Source organism: Panthera pardus, unplaced genomic scaffold (assembly GCF_024362965.1).
Source record: "Panthera pardus isolate Hobbes unplaced genomic scaffold, ASM2436296v1 HiC_scaffold_13, whole genome shotgun sequence".
Taxonomy (NCBI): domain Eukaryota; kingdom Metazoa; phylum Chordata; class Mammalia; order Carnivora; family Felidae; genus Panthera; species Panthera pardus.
This window is the reverse complement of record NW_026526688.1, coordinates 3,705,376-3,726,203: the sequence shown is the minus strand read 5'-3', so window position 1 is coordinate 3,726,203 and position 20,828 is coordinate 3,705,376. Positions and strand designations below refer to the sequence as shown.

At 42.2% G+C, this 20,828-nt stretch overlaps 1 protein-coding gene and 1 long non-coding RNA gene across 6 annotated transcripts in view; one reads left to right on the top strand and one right to left on the bottom strand.

Annotated features, from left to right (window-relative positions):
- The window catches only part of CSMD1 (CUB and Sushi multiple domains 1), a 2,004,702-nt gene that overhangs the window by 1,338,478 nt on the left and 645,396 nt on the right, over positions 1–20,828 (top strand). The window lies entirely within an intron of this gene.
- Positions 1,089–20,398, bottom strand: LOC109254260 (uncharacterized). Its single transcript, XR_002074729.2, has 4 exons — positions 20,215–20,398; positions 13,496–13,550; positions 3,093–3,163; positions 1,089–1,949 (listed from the first exon to the last, which is right to left on the bottom strand). It is a non-coding gene; the product is annotated as an uncharacterized LOC109254260 (long non-coding RNA).

Genomic DNA, 20,828 nt, shown 5'->3' with positions numbered 1-20,828 from the left:
TTGCTAGTGAGTAACTTCCATCAGAAACTAAAGAGGAAGATAATTAATCATGGTGACTCCTTTATGAATTCAGTGAAAGCCCTCCATTTTACACATGAGGAAACTGAGTCCGTGAGTTAAATTAATTAGCCTCACGGTAAAGACAAGAGCTGGAGCTAAAAATCAGGTTCTCAGAACATCAAGGGGAATTCAGAAAAAAAAAAAAAAAAAAAAAGAAATACACATCCCTGAAGCCCCATCATTTTATTTAAATCACATTTTGAAGGTGCCAGGAGGAAACTGAAAATATTTTCAGATTAAGTCCTTTGAGTGTGTATGACATTACAGAATCATAACATTACAATGGACTTCCAGTTTTTGGGGAGAAATCACTTTGCCCAGACTTGGTAACTTTGCCTCGCTGAATGAGAAATTTAGATAAATGAACTGATGTTGACCAAGCGGTGATTATGCCGATAATTTATGTTAATTTTAAGGAAGGCGATTAGCATGTTCGGTAACATGGAAAATACAAGAAGCAGCATAGGTACCGCATGTGTGTAGATTGATGGAGAAGTAGAAACACCCACCTTTCTTCAGTGATTCAGGGAAAGCCTGTTGGGAAGACATGGGCACATTCAGATTCGCTCCGGCGAACTCATGCCCTGCCCGTATCACAGGTGATCCTCCAAAGCCTCGAACACCGGTCATGTGCCCTACAGTGCCTTTGCAACATTTTACTTGTTGCCGGTCTCTCTTTTTGACTGCTTGTTTTGGAATAATTATAGATTCCCAGGAACTTGCAATAAAGTCTGCAAGGAGCGCTTGTACCTTCACTGTTGTCCTGAATGGTAACATCTCCCCTGTCTGGAACGCAGTAGCACAGTGGGCCCAGTGACTTTGGGACAGTCCACAGAACTGATTCGATTTCACCAGTTCACGTGTGTGTGTGTGTGTGCGCACACGCGTGTGTGCTTGCACAGCTCCGTGCACTCGTATCACGTCTGTGGGTTCTTGGGGCAACCGCAATCACGGTACAGAACTCCCTGTGAACAGCACACGTCTATTCTCCAGCTGTCTTTTCAAGGGTATCTTGAAATATCCACCTTGCTGTTTCAAGGGTGTCTTGTTCATGGAGCCGTGAAGCGGGTAACCATTTGTGACCGGCATGTGCCACTAGCACAACTTCCTTGCCATCCACCCAAGTGTTTGTATGTAAAGTTTGCTCCTTTTTCTTGCCATGTGGTGTCCCATGGCTTTCCTGTACCCTGGGTTGTTCCTCCTTTGTGTCGTTGAAGGATGTTGGGTGTCTTTCTGATTTGGGGCTTTTAGGAACAAGATGCTAAGAATGGCTTTTGCATGAACACGTGTTTTTATGTCTCTTGGATAAGTGCCAAGAAATGTAATTGCTGGGTCATACATGACCTGTATGCATGTGATATTTGCATGTATTGATTTATGAGAAATTGCCAGACCTATTTCCGGAGCACCTGTATCGTTTTACACCCTCACAAGCAGTGCATGTGTGAATCCATTTCCCAGCAGCCTCAGCAGCACTCGGTGTTAGGACTAACAACAACAACAACAACAACAACAACAACAACAAAATTGGCCATTCTGAGAAGTAGGCAGTGATATCTCATTATGGTCTTAATTTGCATTTCCTTAGTGGCCCATGATGTTGGAGATCACTTCGCGTGCTCATCTGCCATCTGGGCACCTTCTCCAGTGACATGTTAGCCCACATAGTTCACCCACTTTCTGTTTGGATTGTTTTGGTTGTTTGTTTGTTTTTCTTGTTGAGTTTTGAGGGTTTGTTATATATTTGACATGCTCATCCTTCGTTAAAAATGCAGTTTGCAAATATTTTCTCCCAAATGTTTTCATATTTTTCTGTCTTCAAAGGGCCTTTTGTAGAACCAGTCTCTGTCTCTGTCCCTCTCCTTCTCTAAGTTTTAGCTGATAGATTTCTGTCAAAAAAATAAATAAAGTAACTTCTGGTTTCTGCAGACACACATAGCATGGACAAGAATAGCGGGCAGGTGGCTGCCCTGAATAGAAAAGGTGTGAGGCCCCATCCCCAGAACCCCATGACCTGTTGGGTCTTTCAGGCTGCTTGCAGTAGTAAATCCTGCAGCTTAAATGACCTATACATAGAAGGCCAAGAAACTGATGAAATGTCCTCATTCGTAATCCCACAATTGATTGGATATTTTCATGGGGATTCAAAGGAATTATAATAATCTTAAAATAAGGGAATTTAAGTTATGGAAATAAAACTTACTTCAAATAATAAAGAGTAAAATATATTTTACAAATTCTTACTGATTTTTTTTCAAAATGTCCTATCTTTTACTTCTAGTTTGACCGTATATACTTAGGTTTGAAATGGACGATTTTTTCCCCTTACTCTGCTGTCTTGCCTGCAAAATGGAATAGCCTTACTATAAGTCATCAAAGAAATGTAGCGATGATATATTGACTTCAGAAGTGTTCACCAATTTTCTTTTGTTACAAATCCATCCCAAGTAATCATCACAGTAATTGAAGTAAATCAGGTAATTTAATCGCAGCAAATTATTATATTTCTTGATGTAATGCTTACTTGATCATATCCCTAGAATTCAGTGCATTTACATTATTTTTATAAAGAAACAGCATATGGAGAGATGTGCTAAGTGGACGTTTATGCCAGAGAAGGAAAATAAGTTGTGTTTTAAGATACATATGTGAAAATACATGGCAAATCAAGGAGATAAGCTAAGATTAACAAACTGGGTAATTAGTAAAGTGTTTTGCAGACAGAATGAACCATATTTTGTAAGCATTGTGTGCTGCAATTATTATTAGAATGGTTGCAGGGAATTCAGTTTGCTTATTTAAATCACCTATTTTATAGTTTCATCTGTCAAACTGAAAGGCATATAAAACTGAATAAGCCATGTGACATCCAAACAAGATACTTTCATTATGTACCTGGGAAAACCTCAGCTTCAAGTAAACATTCAAGTTTGGTAATTAGCACGTAAGAAATTTTCCATACACCCCCAGCCCCAAGAAAATCTTTGCAGCTTTTTTTCTTGCGCAAATGCATGCATAAATGTTCCACAAACCTTTGTAGGTTTCTGACATTGGGAAGAGTGTTAGTTACAGCTCTGCGTACTTCTCAGAAGGACTGACTCATCTGCAAAGAGGTAGAATAGAGTTAGAAGACTATCAAATGCATTAGGTAACTGTAATGATTACAGTTGTAATTTCTGTGAAATGTAAAAAGAATCCTATTGGAAAATGAAGCGTTTGCTGATTGGGCTGTAATCCACCTGCAGCCGGCCATGTTGCATGTGCTCAGAATAGGGTGTAGATACCATCTATCCCACCCACCACCAAAGGGCCATTTTCCTTATGTTCAGTCACACAAAAATTATTTATGGCAGATTTTGACCCAATTTTTGTTTTTCATTGCCTGCTTTTTGCATCACAGTGGCTTGCTAACACTTGCTTTAGTTGAATGAATAACTTCATTTCTGGCTTTCATTTGTTTTGTAAGTGAAACAAACAAACAAACTAAAGTCTCTGTTTTGGATGTTCTTGTAAAGTATACAAACATTTTTCTCCAGGATTATCATCCTTCAAAATAATATATTTTTTTTAATCTGGTAACAAAACCAAATAAACAGACATGCTACTAATGTTATCCTCTGTGTCTGTAAGTTCTAATTAGAATAATATAAAGCCAGACTTGTGTTTTTCTTGGTTTTTATATTAACCTCACTGTATTAAAAGGCTTAGGTGGAATGTGCTTTGTTAAAATGAGGCTGAGCATACTAGACAATTTGAGCAATCCTTTTTTATTTTTTGTTACTCAGCATTTGTTTTTGGGCATTAAGTGTTTTCGATAAAGGACATTAAGTTGCTAGTCCTGCATTATAGCACTATAATTAAGATCTTGCTTGTATTTGAAAGTCTTCAAAGGTTTGTTGCATCTATAAGACGACTGTTTTTTTTTTGACAATGTCCTAAAGGCCCTCTCTGCTTCTCCAATATCATTGTCTCCACCTTGGCAACAATCACACATGTACACCCACACGCACACGCATGCACATTCCCATACAAGGCCACGTGCCTTTTTCCGTGCTGATTAGTCTGTTATGAGTATCCTTTCTGCCTTGGCCCCCTCTGCTCTCCAAACTTCCCTTTCTCCTCTTTGAATAAGTTCCAGATCATCCTGTAAAACTGACGTGACACGGCGTCTTCTCTGCCCCTCTCGACACCCCCCAAGATGGCCAGGTAGCGTGCTGCTCAGGGCTACCAGTTCCCTCGGGCGCAGAGAGATCGGCACTTTGCGTGTAGCCTGCAAAGGCTCTGAGACCTGGTCCTAGGGTCTGTGCTGTGCTCCCTGCATTCCAAACGCATTTGTTCGTCTTCCCCCTCTGCCGCGCCTCGACTTGTGTTGAACTTGCAGCGCACCCGGCACTTGGCACGAGCCCGTTCGACCCACAGCCTGCTCTTCCCGTGTGTCATTCCTCAGGGGCGGCCAGGGGCGACATCCACCCCGTGGGACCTTTCTTCCATCTCTGCCGCCGACTCCGTGATTGCAGGCTCTGTCTGGACCTCCGCTTCAATCCCAGACACACGCGTGCCGCTGTGTTCCCGACATGTGCCCTGCGCACGCACCCGCTCCCGGGGTGTTCCACCGGGAGCCCTCCACGCCTCCGCCCCCGGCCAGCCTCACACAGCCTGTCCGGGAGCAGTGGCAGCATCACCGCCTGAGGCGGCAGAGCCCCCACCTCCGCCCTGGGTCTGGGCCCCTTCTCGGTCGTGAACGTTCGTACCTTATCCGTGCTCACGTTCATCCAGGTCTCTGAGCCCCCACGTGCACTGGCGCATGTGCGCGCGTGCACACACACACACACACACACACACACACACACACACTTTCTCCCTCCGCCTCCAATCCCCTTCCAGTTTTAGTTTTTTACCTCTGGTCATTATTTAGTAATTATACATACATATGTATGTTATGTGTATGTGTATATATACCTATATGTATATATGTGTGTGCTATGTTTGTACACATACATACATTTTGATGCATTTTAATGTTAACGCTCCCACTAGGATGGTACCGGAGACGTGGTGGAGACTCAGGGGATGTACATTGGGCGAGCGAGTGAATGAATGGATCTTCGTGTAGCTGCCTTCTCATCCAGCTGACAATAGCATCCTGTCCTCCACCACTCTCTCACTCAACACCCTAGCTAAGTTAGCCCACCTCACAGATGTAAGAAAAACGGTCCTCCTCTTCACCCTGTCTTATCACTTGTCTAGAGTCTGTCAGTAATGAGAGATATTTATCCATTTGTGTTTTTGTTTCTCCTAGAATAGAAGCTCCTTGATAAGAGGCCTTAGCTTGTGCTCGCTTGTCTGCCCAGAACGTGTGATGCCTGTCATGGAATAAACGTTTGGTCAATAGTACTGATTTATCGACCGGGCGAGTTTACTCAGCACAGTATGTGGACTGGACTAGGTTACCATGTGTATCTACTGATACCTAGCTCTCTGTCGTCTATCTGCCATAGTCTCTGTATACAATAAATGGATACTTGCTCCCAGAGAAGAATTTTAATATTGTAAACCTTCTTTAGATTAGATCAGCATTAATATCAGCTTTGGTGTTTTAAAGAAGGCAAATTCAAGTGCTCACATGGCACATGGGGTCACATATCTTTAAGAAATAAAGGCCAAAGCACATGAGAGTCTTCAAGTTTCCGAAGGAGCACCTCTCTATCCTGCAGCAGTATTTTTGTGATGCACATTCAGGTGTGCAGGCCTGAAAATATCCTACCAGGGGAGGCATATGGGCCATGAGTCAGACTTTCCAGGTTTTCCTCGGGAGAGTTCATTCTCTGAAATGTTTATTCAAGTAATGTCAGGTGGCTCTGGGTCAAATGCGGGACGTTGGAGCTGACAAGCCCATAAAGAGCATTTTACCTGAACCCCTTTCTTTGGGGACATGGTGGCCTGGAAGTGGCAGAGATCACAGAAATCCCACCGGTGCAAGGCAGACAGCATGGGCAGGGTGTGAAGGGGTGTGCCCCAGGGCACTGAGACATGAAGGGTGTAAACATCGGAAGCGAGAAGAAACAACTTAGCGCAGTGTTCACAGCAGTAAGTAGCTACAGCAGGAGCCGCCGGATGTCTAAGAGACTCTTAACGGAGTGAATTGCGAAGTCGGTGGGAGGTCTGATCTGGATGGAGCCTGGCCATCCACAGGTAGCGATCGACTTGTTAGTGAGTGCGCCTGGGTCCCGGCACCCAGCTCAGGGCCTGGGTGGCCACGGCCATGCCGGAGAAGCGGAGGAGGGATGAATGAAAGGTGACCTCAGAACGCACCTTCAAGGGGAACGTGCTGGGTCCTGAAGCCACGCAAGTTACAGATTCAGATTCTTCGCAACCGTGTTCAAGTTACATACTCTGTCATGTCGTTTGTTGTTTTATCACAAAACTGCCTCGTATATTTCTTAAACCAAGAGGAATTATTACAAATAAGATAAAGTTGAGCTAATTTTTTCATTTTTGAAATAGTGATGATAGTACTTGCCTTGTTAGACCATTTTGACCATTTATCACTCTTCATATAAAACACTTAGCCCAGTGCCTGATACAGTGGGCACTTGGTGACCATACCTGTAGATTCTATTTGTGTTTCTTAGGACAGAAACCACACTGTGGGCACTGTTCGTGCTTACCATATAGAAGTGTTTCTACTCTCAACTTCATCCGAGTAGATCACGAACATTTTACTTTGAAATACCAATTTTGAAATGCCCTGGGAAATTATAAACTACACACCGTAAGTTCCTAACCTTCTCTCTATTGAAACAGATGTGATAAGTGATGTTCCCATGTGTGATCCAGAAGAGAAGTCACAGAGGTGTCGAGATACTGAGCCTCAGCCCTCGGCACCCTCCCCATGCACACCCCCCCACATGCACACACACACATACACGCACACACACATAATGTGTCTGATTTCTGTTTTATTTGGGTGTGATATTTATTTAGTTTTTTTAAGGTTTTTATTTAAGTTTATATATTGAGAGAGAGAGACAGAGAGAGAGAGAGAGAGACAGAGAGAGAGAGAAAACCTGTGCACACAAGAGGGGGAGGAGCACAGAAAGGGAGAGAGAGAGAATCCCAAGCAGGATCCATGCTGTCAGCACAGAGCCTGACGGGGGCTTGAACTCACCAACCATGAAATCGTGACCTGGGGTGAAAGAAATCAAGAGTCAGATGCTTAACTGACTGAGCCACCCAGGTGCCCCCTCCCCCCTTTTTTAAAAGGGATGTGATATTTATTTTTAAAAATTTTTGTATGTGAGTAAATCACCTACTTAATGGCCTCAAAATACGTAGTTTGCAAAATAAAAATAGGGCTATTTTAGATTTTTTTTTTTGAATTGAACTGCATCATGTAATAAGAAAGCATGGTAAAGGTCCGTCGGCATAAGCCGCGGCCCAGGTGAGATGAGCTTCTGGCTGTCTGTGATTCCCAGTTTGCTTTCACACAGCTCCACTCACCTCTCAACAGAAAGTAGGCAAATAAAATCCATGTTGAGATTAGCAGTGATGTTATCACAGGGATGACCTTGAATCAAATCTGGCTAATCTCAAAGCTTGCAAATGTTGGTTAGTTTGGGTGTGTGGTTACTGACAGCCTGTTCGGAAGGCATCCCTGACCTGATTCAGACAGTCACTGTGCGGGGTCCCTAGTGGAAAACCCCTAATCACCACTGTAACAGTCTGTCCACAGGCTGTAGAAAGGTGTTCTTGAATGTTTCATCCAAGCCTAGCAAATTTGAGGTTTGTGTTTTAAGTTTACATTAGTGTATGTTTCCTAATGCAAGAACTCTACTTACCCTCCTTCCCACTACACTAAAATATTATGTATAGTACATTAGTACTTGGCGTTGAAATATTATAGCATCCTTATTATTTAATTGCTCATTTTGATTATTTGCAACCTTATTTAATTTTATCCGTGTAAAATGCTGGAGCAAATAATCTCTTTTAGGGATCCCGGGATTTCTTTTCTTTTTTTTAGCTGATTGATGAGGAATTATTGTTCCTGCAGTGAGTGGGTAGTGACTGTGCCAGAGACACTTCATGTCATTGGCCCTCTGGGATGAACTATCCTCCACTGGATGTGAGGGAGATATTCAGTGGGAAATGGCTTCTTTCTGAGAAGAAAAGTGAAATGGTATAAAGTGAGGGCACAATGCTTGGCCATCTGGAAGAAACAATCTATAACTACTTCTAATGTCTTGCCATACACTTTTTTCCTAAATGTTTTATCCAAAGGAGATGCTGGCATTTCAAATGGCATAAGCTAGTGTAATATGTGGGAAGGGCAATGCAAGAGTTAACCAGATCATTTTGGGGGGTCTTACTCTTTGGCTAGTTTTACCTCTCTGGCACTGAACTTAAAACGTTCTGTGATTGGCTGGGGTGCCCGGGCGGCTCAGTCGGTTAAGTGCCTGACTTCAGCTCGGGTCATGATCTCACGGTGTATGTGTTCGAGCCCCGCGTCAGGCTGTGTGCTGACAGTTTGGATTCTGTCTCCCTCTGTGTCTGCCCCTCCCCCACTCGTGCTCTCTGTCTCTCAAAAAATGAGTAAACGTTAAAAAAATTAAAAAAAAATCTGTGGTTGACTTAAGGATAATCGTGAAGGAGTAAAGAGGCATGGAAGGGGGAGGGAAGGTCTACAGCTCCCAGAAACTCATGACATGTGCCCCAAAATCATGTCGGAGCACAGATCCTACAGTTTAAACCGGAGTGTGGAGTTGTTTGTTGTTATTTTCTCATTGTATGGGTGGGTTAGGAATGGTTATATTAGTCACATTTTTACTAAGATGGTCCTTAAAATGCACCATATGATATTAACGCATAGTGTATGGTCCACAATTAAGGTGAGATAACACTTTTTAAATTGATAGTATTTCGCTCATTGGATTATTTAACACTAACCTATTTACTGTGGATAATTGTAAATACACAGAAGAGTGGAGAGAGCTGTAAAGAGAACCGCTGTGTTCTCCATTCCGTCATTTGTATTTTATCTGTTCACTTTCTCACAGTCCCCCCTCCCCCCTCCAGGTATCTTAAAGCAAATACCAGACATCACATTATTTTATTTGTAAATAGTTAACATATAGAAGTGTGTAGATAGGTAGATACATAGACAGTCTGGCATGCCTTTTATATAAAGCATGAGGATAGTACACTTTTAAAACACCAAACAAAATTGAATTTATTAATTTCTTAATATGTATATTTCTTCAGAGTTGTCCCAATTTATCTTTTTAAATTTTTTAAAATATTTATTTATTTTTGAGAGAGAGAGAGAGACAGACAGAGACAGAGAGAGAGACACAGACAGAGCATGAGTGGGGGAGGGGCAAAGAGAGAGGGAGACACAGAATCTGAAGCAGGTTCCAGGCTCTGAGCTGTCAGCACGGAGCCCAACGCAGGGCTCAAATTCACAAACTGCAAGGTCATGACGTGACCTGAAGTCAGACACTTAGCCAACTGAGCCACCCAGGCGCCCCCCCCATTATCTTTAATCTGTGGTTTGTGTAAATCAGGATCTCAAACGTCTACACTCTGTATCTGATTACTGTGCATGCCTGCTTAGGAATTTTAATCTCTTTTTCTCTCCTACATCTGTACTCTTCTTCTTAGTTTTTCCAGTGCCCTTCACAAATTTTTAAAGGAGGGCTTTAGTTCAGAGACTGTTTCACATGGTTGATATTTTCAGTATCACAAGAATTATACCCTTAGCCTTTTGTTTATTTCGTTCCTGTCTCTTTTTATTTTGCTTTTGGACCAATAAGCAGTTTTAGAACAACTTGAATAAAAATCCCCTTCACATTATATTTTTAAAACTCAGTTTGGGAGCTAACTTCAAGTTTAGTTATGCTATTTAGAAAGGAGCTAATTGAAATAAATAAACAGTATTAGTGAAGATTCTCTTATGAGCTGACATGCGTTTCTGTTTACATCTGCATTGCTAATCTCTATATTTGTTTACTTTTTCTTTGGTGTTGTTTTCCTTGGTTGTCATTTTGTAATTAATAAACAGTTATTTAAGGAAAGTTTTAGGTGATGGAACAATTGTGTGGAAAAGTACAGAGAGTTCCCCTGTCAACGCACCCCCACCTACCCCCAAACACACATGCAACCTCTTCCATCATTACCAGCCCTCTCTGGAGCAGTACTTTTGTTATAACTTACAAATCAACATGGCACCTCATTATCAACCCAAGTCCATAGTTTTTTTTATTTTTTTATTTTTTTATTTTTGAGATAGAGACAGAGCATGAGCAGGGGAGGGGCAGAGAGAGAGGGAGGGAGACACAGAATCTGAAGCAGGCTCCAGGCTGTGAGCTATCAGCACAGAGCCCGACACAGGGCTTGAACTCACAGACTGTGAGATCATGACCTGAGCCGAAGTCGGATACCCAACCGACTGAGCCACCAGGCGCCCCCCCCCCCAAGTCCATAGTTGACAGTACAGTTTACTCTTGGTGTTGTGTATGCTACATATCTGAATAATGACAATGTCAAGTAGCCACCACTATAGTTCATACAGAATAGTTTCATTGCCATAAAAACTCCTGTTCTCCACTTGTTTATCCTCTCCCCACTAACCCCTGAAAAACACTGGTCCTTTTACTCGTTATATTTTTACCTTTCCAGAATGTCATATAGTTGAAATCATACAGTAAGTAGCCTTTTCAAATTGTCTCATTTCACTTGGTAACATGGAAGTTTTGCCCCTGTCTTTTCATGGCTTGATGGCTCATTTGTTTTTAGTGCTGAATAACATTCTCTTGTCTGAAACGACTACAGTTTATCCATCATCTTTTGAAGGACGTCTTCTTTCCTTCCAAGTTTTAGCAGTTATGAATAAAGTTGCTACCAAAATCCACATGCAGGTTTCTGTGTGGACATGTTTTCAACTCCTTTGGGTAAATACTGAGGAGTGTGGTTGCTGGATCTTAGAATATGCTTGGTTTTGTAAGATACCGCCCAAATGTCTTCCACAATGGCTGTGCCATTTTGCATTCCCAACAGTGAACGAGAGTTCTTGTTACTGTACATCCTCATTAGTATTTGGTGTTATGGGCATTCTGCATGTTGCTCGTTGTAATGGGCACATAATAGTATCTCGTTGTTTAATTGACATTTTCTTGGAGTGTCTTTTCCTATGCTTGTTTGCCACCTGTGTATCTTTGGTGAGATGCCAGTCCAGGGTTTTTGCTCATTTTAATTGGTTTGTCTGTTTTCTTATTGTTGAGTTTTAAGAGTCTTTGTATATTTTGAATAAAAGTTCTTCATCAGATATATATTTTGCAAATATTATCCTCCCATCTGTGGCTCGCCTTCTAATTCTTTTAACGTATCACAGGGCAGAAGTTTTTAACTTTTATAAAGTCCACCTTCTCAACTTTTTTAATAGATCATACCAATACTGTTGCATTTAAAAAGTCATTGCAAGATGCAAGGTCTCTTAGATTTTCTCCTATTGCCTTCTGGGCATTGTATACTTTTGCATATTACATTTAGGTCTGTAATCCATGTTGAGTTAATTTTTGCAAAGGATGTGGGATCTGTGTTTAGATTCAGCGTTTTCCGTGTGTACATCTAGTTGTTGAGCACCGTCTGCTGAAAGGTCTGTCTTTTCTGCATTGAATTGCCTCTGCTCCTTTGTCAAACAGAAATCAGTTGACTATATTTGTAGGTCTGTCTTGGGGCTCTCTGTTCTGTTCCATTTTATCTGTCAGTTTGGCCAGTATGGAGCTGTCTTGATTACTATAGCTTTATAGTAATCTCCATTTTTATAGCATGTCAGAATCTGTACCATGCTACAGTTTCACCCAGAATGCTTAAAATATAAGTCTGTTCCTTAAATTGAGAAGTCTGGACCTAGGGACATCTTGTAGGAGTGACACTAAATTTCAATTCACTGAACAGTCTAGAATTTATATGTTTTTTTCCAAGTGGGCTTTTAAAAAAACGTTTATTTTTTTCAGGGGCGCCTGGGTGGCTCAGTCAGTTAAGTGTCTGACCTCGGCTCAGATCATGATGTCACAGTTTGTGAGTTCGAACCCTACATGGGGGCTCTGTGTTGATGGTGTAGAGCCTGCTTCGGATTCTATCTCTCCCTGTCTCTCTCTGCCCCTCCTAGGCTCATGTGCGTGTGTGCACTCTCTCTCAAAATAAATAAACTTAAAAAAAATAAAGTGCTAAATGTTTATTTATTTTTATTTTTTTGAGAGAGAGAGAGAGAGAGAGAGGGAGGAGGGGAGCAGAGAGAGAAGGGGACAGAGGATCTGAAGTGGGCTTTGTACTAAGAGTAGAGAGAGCCTGATGCAGAGTTCGAACTCACAACCGTGAGATCATAACCTGAGCTGAAGTCGGACACTCAGCCAACTGAGCCACCCAGGTACCCCCTGCCCTGGGGTCTTTTTTCCCCAACATCTCTCACTTTGTATATGATAATTATAGATGGTTACTAATATTTATTAGGCACGTGTAAGAAAGTTTTACACGTATTAGAAAAAATAGTTTTTATTATCCTTCTGAACAGTAATTATTATTGCCTTTTATGTGAAGGAACCAGGCTCCAAATTCACTTAGCAGATGCAAGGTCTAATATCTGTGTGCCAAGCACTTCTACAAAGTACATTATCCCGTTTTCATAGGGATCACTAGATGACTAAATTTCCTACTGGCATTTATAAAAGATTTTTTTGAGACTTACCACATTTAAAATTGGTGCTTTATATTTTGTTATATTCCATTTCAAAATAAGAGAGGCAGTATTTGTAATTTTGGATAAAAATGTGTTATTGTGTCCATTCACCATTCATGCAACACAAATTTATTCTGGCCAGTTTGTGTCCAGCACTCTTATGTACTTTAGTTGTATCTAAATACAAGGTATTGAAATACTTCAAAACAGTTCAAACAAACTCAGTGTTCAATGGCCTGAACGCACTGAACATCTTTGTAAGCAAAAAGAAGCAGCAGCACTGAGCAAAGAAATCACTAAAATTTGATCCTAAATTTTTTCATATTTAGAAGGGAGAAGTCTTTAAATTCAGATAATCAAAGAAAACAGGTGGAAGAGGAAGAAGAGAGAGAAGGTGGGGAATTGCTGAAAGCTGTTTGCTCAGCACCTTGGTGAGGGACACTCAGTCCTGACCGTGGAGGACAGTTATGGACACGACCCCCACACTGTCTTTTCTTCTCTTGAGAGATTTTAGTGAAGCAAAGATTAATTATTTTTACACGTAGAACTTTGCCATAACTCAGGGTCCCAGTGTCTTCAAGAGAGCTGCTTGTTTCCAATGACCGTCAGCCATTAATTAGGGAAACAGGGCACAGGCAGTCACTGGCCTGTAGCTTTCAGAGCAAACTATAAACGGTGCTCTGTACTGGCTGGACTCACCTCAGAGACCGGTTTATTCAAAGTAGAAGAAAAACAGCATTTCCACTGAGAAGATCTGCAAGAAAATGGAGAAAATAAAATTGAGAAGAGTTATTTTTCGTATAGATTTCTCATTAACGACTGTACTTTCATACTCTTTTAAAGGTCAGCTTCATGGCCTTAAATTAGAAATAGAGTGGATTTCCTTTTAGGTATGGCTCCCCTGTTCGCCCTACACTGAAATGATAAAGATATAGATGGTCTTATCCAGTCTACGAACAGGTGGCTGTTTCCTTTCTCCTGTCATACATGGGGTAACCGCATACTTTCTTGTCCAAACCGGTGCTGTCCATAACACCAGCTCTAAATTGGGACCTTTCCTGGATGTAAGGTCCCCTACACTGCACCAGAGGTGATTCAAGGAGAGAAGCAGGATTATGTCACATTTATGGTCATGGCTTTACATTTGTGTAGGATCCTGTATTTATTGGATGCGGACTGGGTATTTTATGCTGGATTCTGTAACGTGCTTCAGCATCACTCGTTATCCCCGCCGCCATTTCACTGTATCCTTCATGGCCTCGTATGTTTAAATGAACTTCTGTGTGGATATGGAACAGGCACTTGTTCAGGAATGTCTGGCTAGATCAACGCATGGAAGGAAGGAAGCCCGAAGCTGATCCTCTGATTTATGTGGTTTCACTTCTCTATTTTGCAAAAGTGAAAACAAGCTTAGATGTCTTGAGGTCCTTCCCTGAGGTCACGCTGCTGCCTGTGAACGACAGATCTTTCAATGGCACCTTCTCAGCGTGTACCCCAGACTGCTGGCGTTATCCGTGATGCCAAGAACTCGATGGATGAGCCATACTCTGATTTTACAGACAGCCCAAGCTTAGCATCACGTGATGATTTGATGATATGTAGAACAGTTCTAAGGAATTTCTACAGTCAAAAAAACAATTACGCTGCTGAGTCCTTAAATTAAACATAGTGCATGAAGTTAGCCCTAAGGCAACTTTGTTTTGTAGCCATTCTTTTGGGAAAAAAGAAAAAAAAAGGATTAATGGATTCACTTTTCCAAGTCAGGATCTGATTATATCAATGTTTTACTCCAAAACAGTAGAATCAAAATAGTGATTCCCAAAGTCCACCATTATTTTTCTATAATGAAACCAGCAAATTGATATATAGTCAATATATCTCTTATTTTTTACTTCAAGAAGTAGGCTTAAATTATGTTAATCTTTATGTTGATACATGTATATATTGTGAAATAATTACTATAATAAGGTTATAGTTAATGCCTTCGTCACCTCACATAATTACCTTTTTTTTTTTGTGGGGGAGAATGGTGAGAACATTTAAGATCTATTTTCTTAGCAATTTTCAAGAATATAATCCAGTACTGTTAACTATCCATTTCATACATTAGCTTCCCAGAACCTGTTCATCTTATAGCTGAAGGTTTGCACCTTCTGACCCAGTCTTTCAGGGACTGTTTCCCCCACCCCTTTTCCCTGGTGATCATCATTCCGCTCTGTTCTAGGAGTTCAGCTGTTTTAGTTTCCCTGTATAAGTGAAACTGTACCGTAGTTTTCTTTCTCTGTCTGACTGGTTTCACTCAAGCATAATGCCCTTGAGGTCCGTCCATGTTGTTGCGAGTGGTAGGATCTCCTTCTTACTCATGGCTGAGTGATATTCCACTGTAAATATAAACCCCAGCTTCTTTGTCCACGTGTCCATTGACGGACACGCGGGTTGTTTCTGTTTCTTGGCTTTTGTAAGTAGGACTGCAGCGAACATCGGAGTGCAGATACCTCTTTAGATAGTGATGCCGTTTCCCTTGGATGTATACTCAGAATGGGATTGTCTAATCATATGGTTGTATTCTTAATTGTCTTGAGGAACCTCCATAAAACAGTATGGAGGTCGACCATATGTTGACCGTTCTAAGTGGAGCTTGTCTGAATCTTGAAATGTTGGTTCCAAAATGAACTTATTGCTGCACTTTATTCCAGAGACAGCTTAAGGGGTAAAATGTGGCCATGTTCTTCTCCATAATGCTACAAATTCAAATAGAAAATTTAGAACTGCATAACGTACGTAGAAATGGTGAATATAATACCTGCTTTGATGGAAATACTACAGCATTTGGAATATTATCTGTGGCGTTCAGAATAAGGGTGACTCTGCCTAGCTGCAGTAATGTGATGACGATTTTACCTTCTGTATTATTATCCCAAGTTGGGTTCCCAGGAGAACAAGGTACAGGGATAGGAGAATGCAGTCTGACTTGGATGGCACGTAAAGAAGATAAAATGTGTGCACATCATTGGCAAGCAAAGACAAATCCCAAAATCTGCATATAAATAGGAATGTTAAGTACCAAAGAATAATTCAGATGAAAAAATACTTGAAGTTGCTGATTTTCCATATTTAGAACAAGCCGTCATTAAATTAAAATAGAGAAAACTTTATCCATTTGGTGTTAATCTGTTAATTCAAACATGTTCTCATGAGTTTAGGTCGTGCTTTTCCTCCACATCAACCAAGAACTTCACATCATCCCAAATTTTCTAAAACTGAATATTCTGAGACACATTTTAAGTAAATAATAACATTAAATAGAGCCAAGACTACTAGCCTAAAGTTCATGAATATCCCTTATGTCTTAAAAATTCTGGCCAAATATTTTGATAACGAGGTAAAACAAAGCCGATACGCTTTTACTGGGGAGCCGTGAACTCGAAATCTGAAGACCCAGGTTTGAATCGAAACCACTAGTTGCAAGGACTCTGGCAAATCGTTGAACTGCTTTGTCTCAACTCCTTCACGTGGAAAAGGGATGATAACTTCACAAAATAATTACAGGAATTAAATTGAAAGAATATGGAAATGTTTTCAGTAGAAGAAAGACCAGGCACAAAAATCATACTCAGAAAAGTGCTTTAAAGCCGTTTCATTTTTTCCCCACTAAAACTAATCCCTCACCACGGCGCCCAAGTGCCCCCAGTGTGGGAGAGTGCTGAGAGCGCATGTGGCGCTGCTCCAGAAATGGTGGGGTTATAATTCTGAATTCCCCTTAGGCAGATAGTTTCACACCATTGTGTGTAATTGCTTTAGCAGAGAAGCCGTGACGACAGGGTGCCCAGAAGAAACAGCTTATTGGTGGTTTTGTGGAAGATTGGTTGTGGGACAAAATGAAAGAGGTCTGTCTGCGCTGGTCCTTCCTCACCAGGGACACAGGTTCGTCCCCTGGGTCACCAGCGTTAAATGGTCACAAAGTGCTTCACAAAGAGGTACACACCCAGTGGAGAGTTTTATTTGATGTATTGATCCAACTTTCCTGTCTCTCCAATCCATTCCCTCTTTTTTGGTCCCATAGAGAGTTGTTTGGGGAGATGCCGTTTGATGATGGCATAAAAATAAGGGATTGGAGGAGCACCTGGGTGGCTCAGTGCGTTAAGCATCCTACTTCAGCTCGGGTCACGATCTCACGGTTCACAAGTTCGAGCTCACCCCCCCCCCCCCCACCCCCGCATCGGGCTCTGTGCTGACAGCTGGGAGCCTGGAGCCTGCTTCGGATTCTGGGTCTCCCTCTCTCTCTGCCTCTCCCCCACTTGTGCTCTCTCTTTCTCTCTCAAAAATAAATGTAGTTAAAAAGTTTTAAAATAATAAGGGATTGGATAAAGCAAGGTTGTTTTGAGAGAATTTAATGGAAATACTGAGTTTTGCATGATCCGCTAGTTTAAGAAATATGCATATATTAATAAAGGTTCACATTTCAGTTTGACAAAGATCAGTGCTGTTTTTATTAGGACAGACTTCCACAACACACAGGTGGATGTTCCCCGGCCTGGCCCCCAGACCCCCAGGTGATAGAATCCCTTTTGTGTAAACAGCACGAGGTTCCGCTTGGGAAGATGTTTCTAAGCAGAGGTGGCCCAACAGTCTCCAGCTTGCTTTAGTCAGGGGCATCTCCAAAGCATCTGCTGCTACTTCCTGAGCCTGGTTGCCATGGTGACGCTGGGGCAGTGCCTGAACTTCCTTCTCCTGGGTCTTGGCTGGAGCTCAGATGGGTGCAGTGGCCTCTGCCCTCCAACTCCTATTATAGGGTCCTTGACAGTTTTTATTTGTTTTACACTGGTCTTGGGCAGGGTGTGTGTGTCGGGGGGGGGGGGGTACATAATTGTGTATCTTTGCAAGAATCCCTCGAAAAAAGCCCTAGATGATTACTAAGTCTCTTTATTACATGAATAATTAGCTTAAAAGATAACTTTTCTGGGGGAGAAATATTAGATGCACACCGTTAATCTTACACTTTTAAAGAGTGATTTTCTTTTGTTTATTTGTATGGCATTTATGTACCCATTTTGGTTATCTCACGGTTGATGGAAATGTATTCTCACCTTTAGGATATTGATTTTGATTAATGTACCATCCCCAAGTATAGGTACCTAATCCCACAACTCGTGACCTGACCCAACCTCCTCAGGAAGCAGATTCCCTACATAGTGCATGATGTGAGTTATTTGGGGGGGATGGGGGGGTGTTTGTCCCATTAGTATATGTTTAAATACATGGGCTTCTGAGATAAAAGTTTTGCAAACACTTTATGAAATTTGATGTAATATAAAATGAAATAACTTCTGTATGGCTAACGTTAGCATATATTGAGTGCCTAGGATGTGCCAAGCGTGTCGGGTAGAGTGTTGGTTTTTATCTATTCTAACAACAAACCTGCCTCACAGACCTAACCCTTCAGGAAAGAACATTAAGTTAACTGACTTGCCCCAGGGTAACATAGCTGGTAAGTGCTTCGGGCCAAGGATCAAAGCATCATCCTCTGACTCTGCAGCTGCTGTTTATTTTCAATACATAATGCAGTGTGGATAAAGGAGGAAAACACTAGAAAATCTAGCAGAAGGAAATAAATGAGTTATTTCAGGTGTAGCTAAGGCAAAAGGGAAAGTGAAATGTGTCATCGTGAATGTGTGAAAACAAGCATTCAAAATCATCCAGACAAACTTTTTTTTAGAGCTCAAACCTAATTTACTTCCTGGTTTCTCAAGATATATCAGAATATATAAATATATTAAGAGATACAGGTGCTAATCAAATGAATATTCCTTATGTCTATATTTGTCACCAGTGATAAAATACTGAAGTCAGAGGGGGGGCAGATGATTACTCTATTTAGGGAAGTTGGCAGGCAGTGGGCCTGAGGGAATAACGGTCCACGACTTTACTTCCAGCGACGGGTCACTGAGAGAGAACAGGCTCACGTCACGAAAGGTCGCGTTAGACCAGCCAAATGCGAAAACACTGCTGTCTTAGACAGCTTGGGCCGCTTTAATAAAGCACCGTCAACTGGTGGCTTAAGCAACAGGCGTTCATTTCTTACTGTTCTGCCGGCAGGGAAATCCTACATCAAGGCGCTGGCAGATTCAGTTCCTGGCAAGGGCTGTCTCTCTTCTTGACTTGGGTGGCAGCCTTGTCACCATCTCCCCAGGCAGTGAGGTGAGAGGGCTGTGGCCTGTCCGTCTTCTTGTGGGGACACTAATCCCAATACGGGCCGCATCCTCGTGACCTCATCCAACCCTGCTGCACCTCCAAATCACGCTGGAGCTTAGGGCTTCGACATGTCAATTTGTGGACATACAGACGTTGAGGCCATGGCACCACCTCCTCTTGGCTTCGTGGTCTTTCCGCCCAAGTCTTCATTTGAACAGAGAAACCAAAGAAAATAGCACCCCGAACCGACCTTTATCGAGTACGTCTGGGGGATACAGGCAAGGGTACGGTGTATATACAAAGACGTGTCGAATGGTGTCATTTCCCCGAGGAGTGAGGGAGCCAGACCCAGGCCAGGTCGAGGCTGTGCCATGGGTCCTGTGGTGGCCGGAGGCAGCGGTCCGTCCTTGCGCCTTGGTGGGGGGAGAAGGGAGCCCGCTGCAGAAGCCCGTGGAGAACACCGCGCTGGGACAGACCCCGGGCAGGCCGCGAGGAGAGGCGGCGGTGTGTCTTCCACGAGGCGGTTCGCGGCAGAAGGTATCTCCCAAGTTACAGAAAGACGGGCGTCTTCGGCACGCCTGCATCCCCCCGGGCGTCGAGAACCTTCTGTGTAGACTTTCTTAACCCTTAGGATTCTGGCCTGTTTCCGTTTCCTGCCTGCACAGCCTTGAGAGGTCAAGCACTGCATGCCTTCGCTCTCTTTGAGGTTGTAAAAACGGGCTCCCTGTCGACTGGCCCTACAACAGTCCTTTCCCACTCTCCTGGCCTGTGAGGTGTCCTGGGAACTTCACCCTTGTTTTGGAATCAGTTCTGCCTCTTTGGGAACCTTGTTTACCTTTCAGTTTCAGAAGAGTAACACCATCAAGAACGGCCAGGGCTGCTGAGCCAGCAGGACTGGGGCTCCGTCCCTGCCTCCTTCCCTGCTGGCTGTATGCCCAGCACCGGCGAATCTTCTCCACTCTGTTTCTTTATCCGTGAAATGGGAATAACACTCCTGAATATCTGCAGTTTCTATGGCATTAAGTGAGACACTGTTTTGACGATACTTAGCCTAGTGCCGGACACATAGTAAGCATTTAATTAGTAATAGTATTGTATTAGCCTGTGAATCACGTACACTGCCGGGTATATTTAACACTAATCTTTATTTTTTGCTGTTTATAATATAATAATGGTAACAGCCATGACAGCATCTTCTACTTAAAAATCTCTGATTTCATAGAGACCTGCTTAGAAAGTGATAGCTTCTCCTCAGCTGGTGTCAATCTCTTAACCTACTGCATAATACAGGATATTTTACATCCTATTCAAAGAATGGTATCTATATCCACATTCAGAGAATGTGGCATTTTTGCTGAATTATCAGCTTGCAATAAATTAACATGGGTTACACATAACCAGCAGAATGAAGCCAACCATATTACAATCTGACTTGACATTATCGAAGACTTAAAGACACTTCAGGGTCGTATATTGTGTCAGAATCTTCATTACGAATGCCAGGCAATATGACACAATGGCAGCGTGAAGAGTCCCTGATGACACCATGGGCCACACCCATGGCTACTGCCCATGTTTGTGCCTTTATTCTCAGGAGAATAGCTCCAATTTCCTTGCAGACTAAAATCCAATACTCCTATTATGCAGCAGGCTGGCTGATTGGGTGTAAGTTAAAAATAACTCACACCATAAATGCTTTATGTATAAGTTGGCTGTGCCCCCTAGGTCGAGAGAGCTCAGTTATTCAAGTTAAAATTAACTTCTGAATCAAGTATGTGCATACTGAGGGGCAGGCTCTTTGTGAAATATCGAAGATGTGAATGCTTTTCCTGTAAAATGT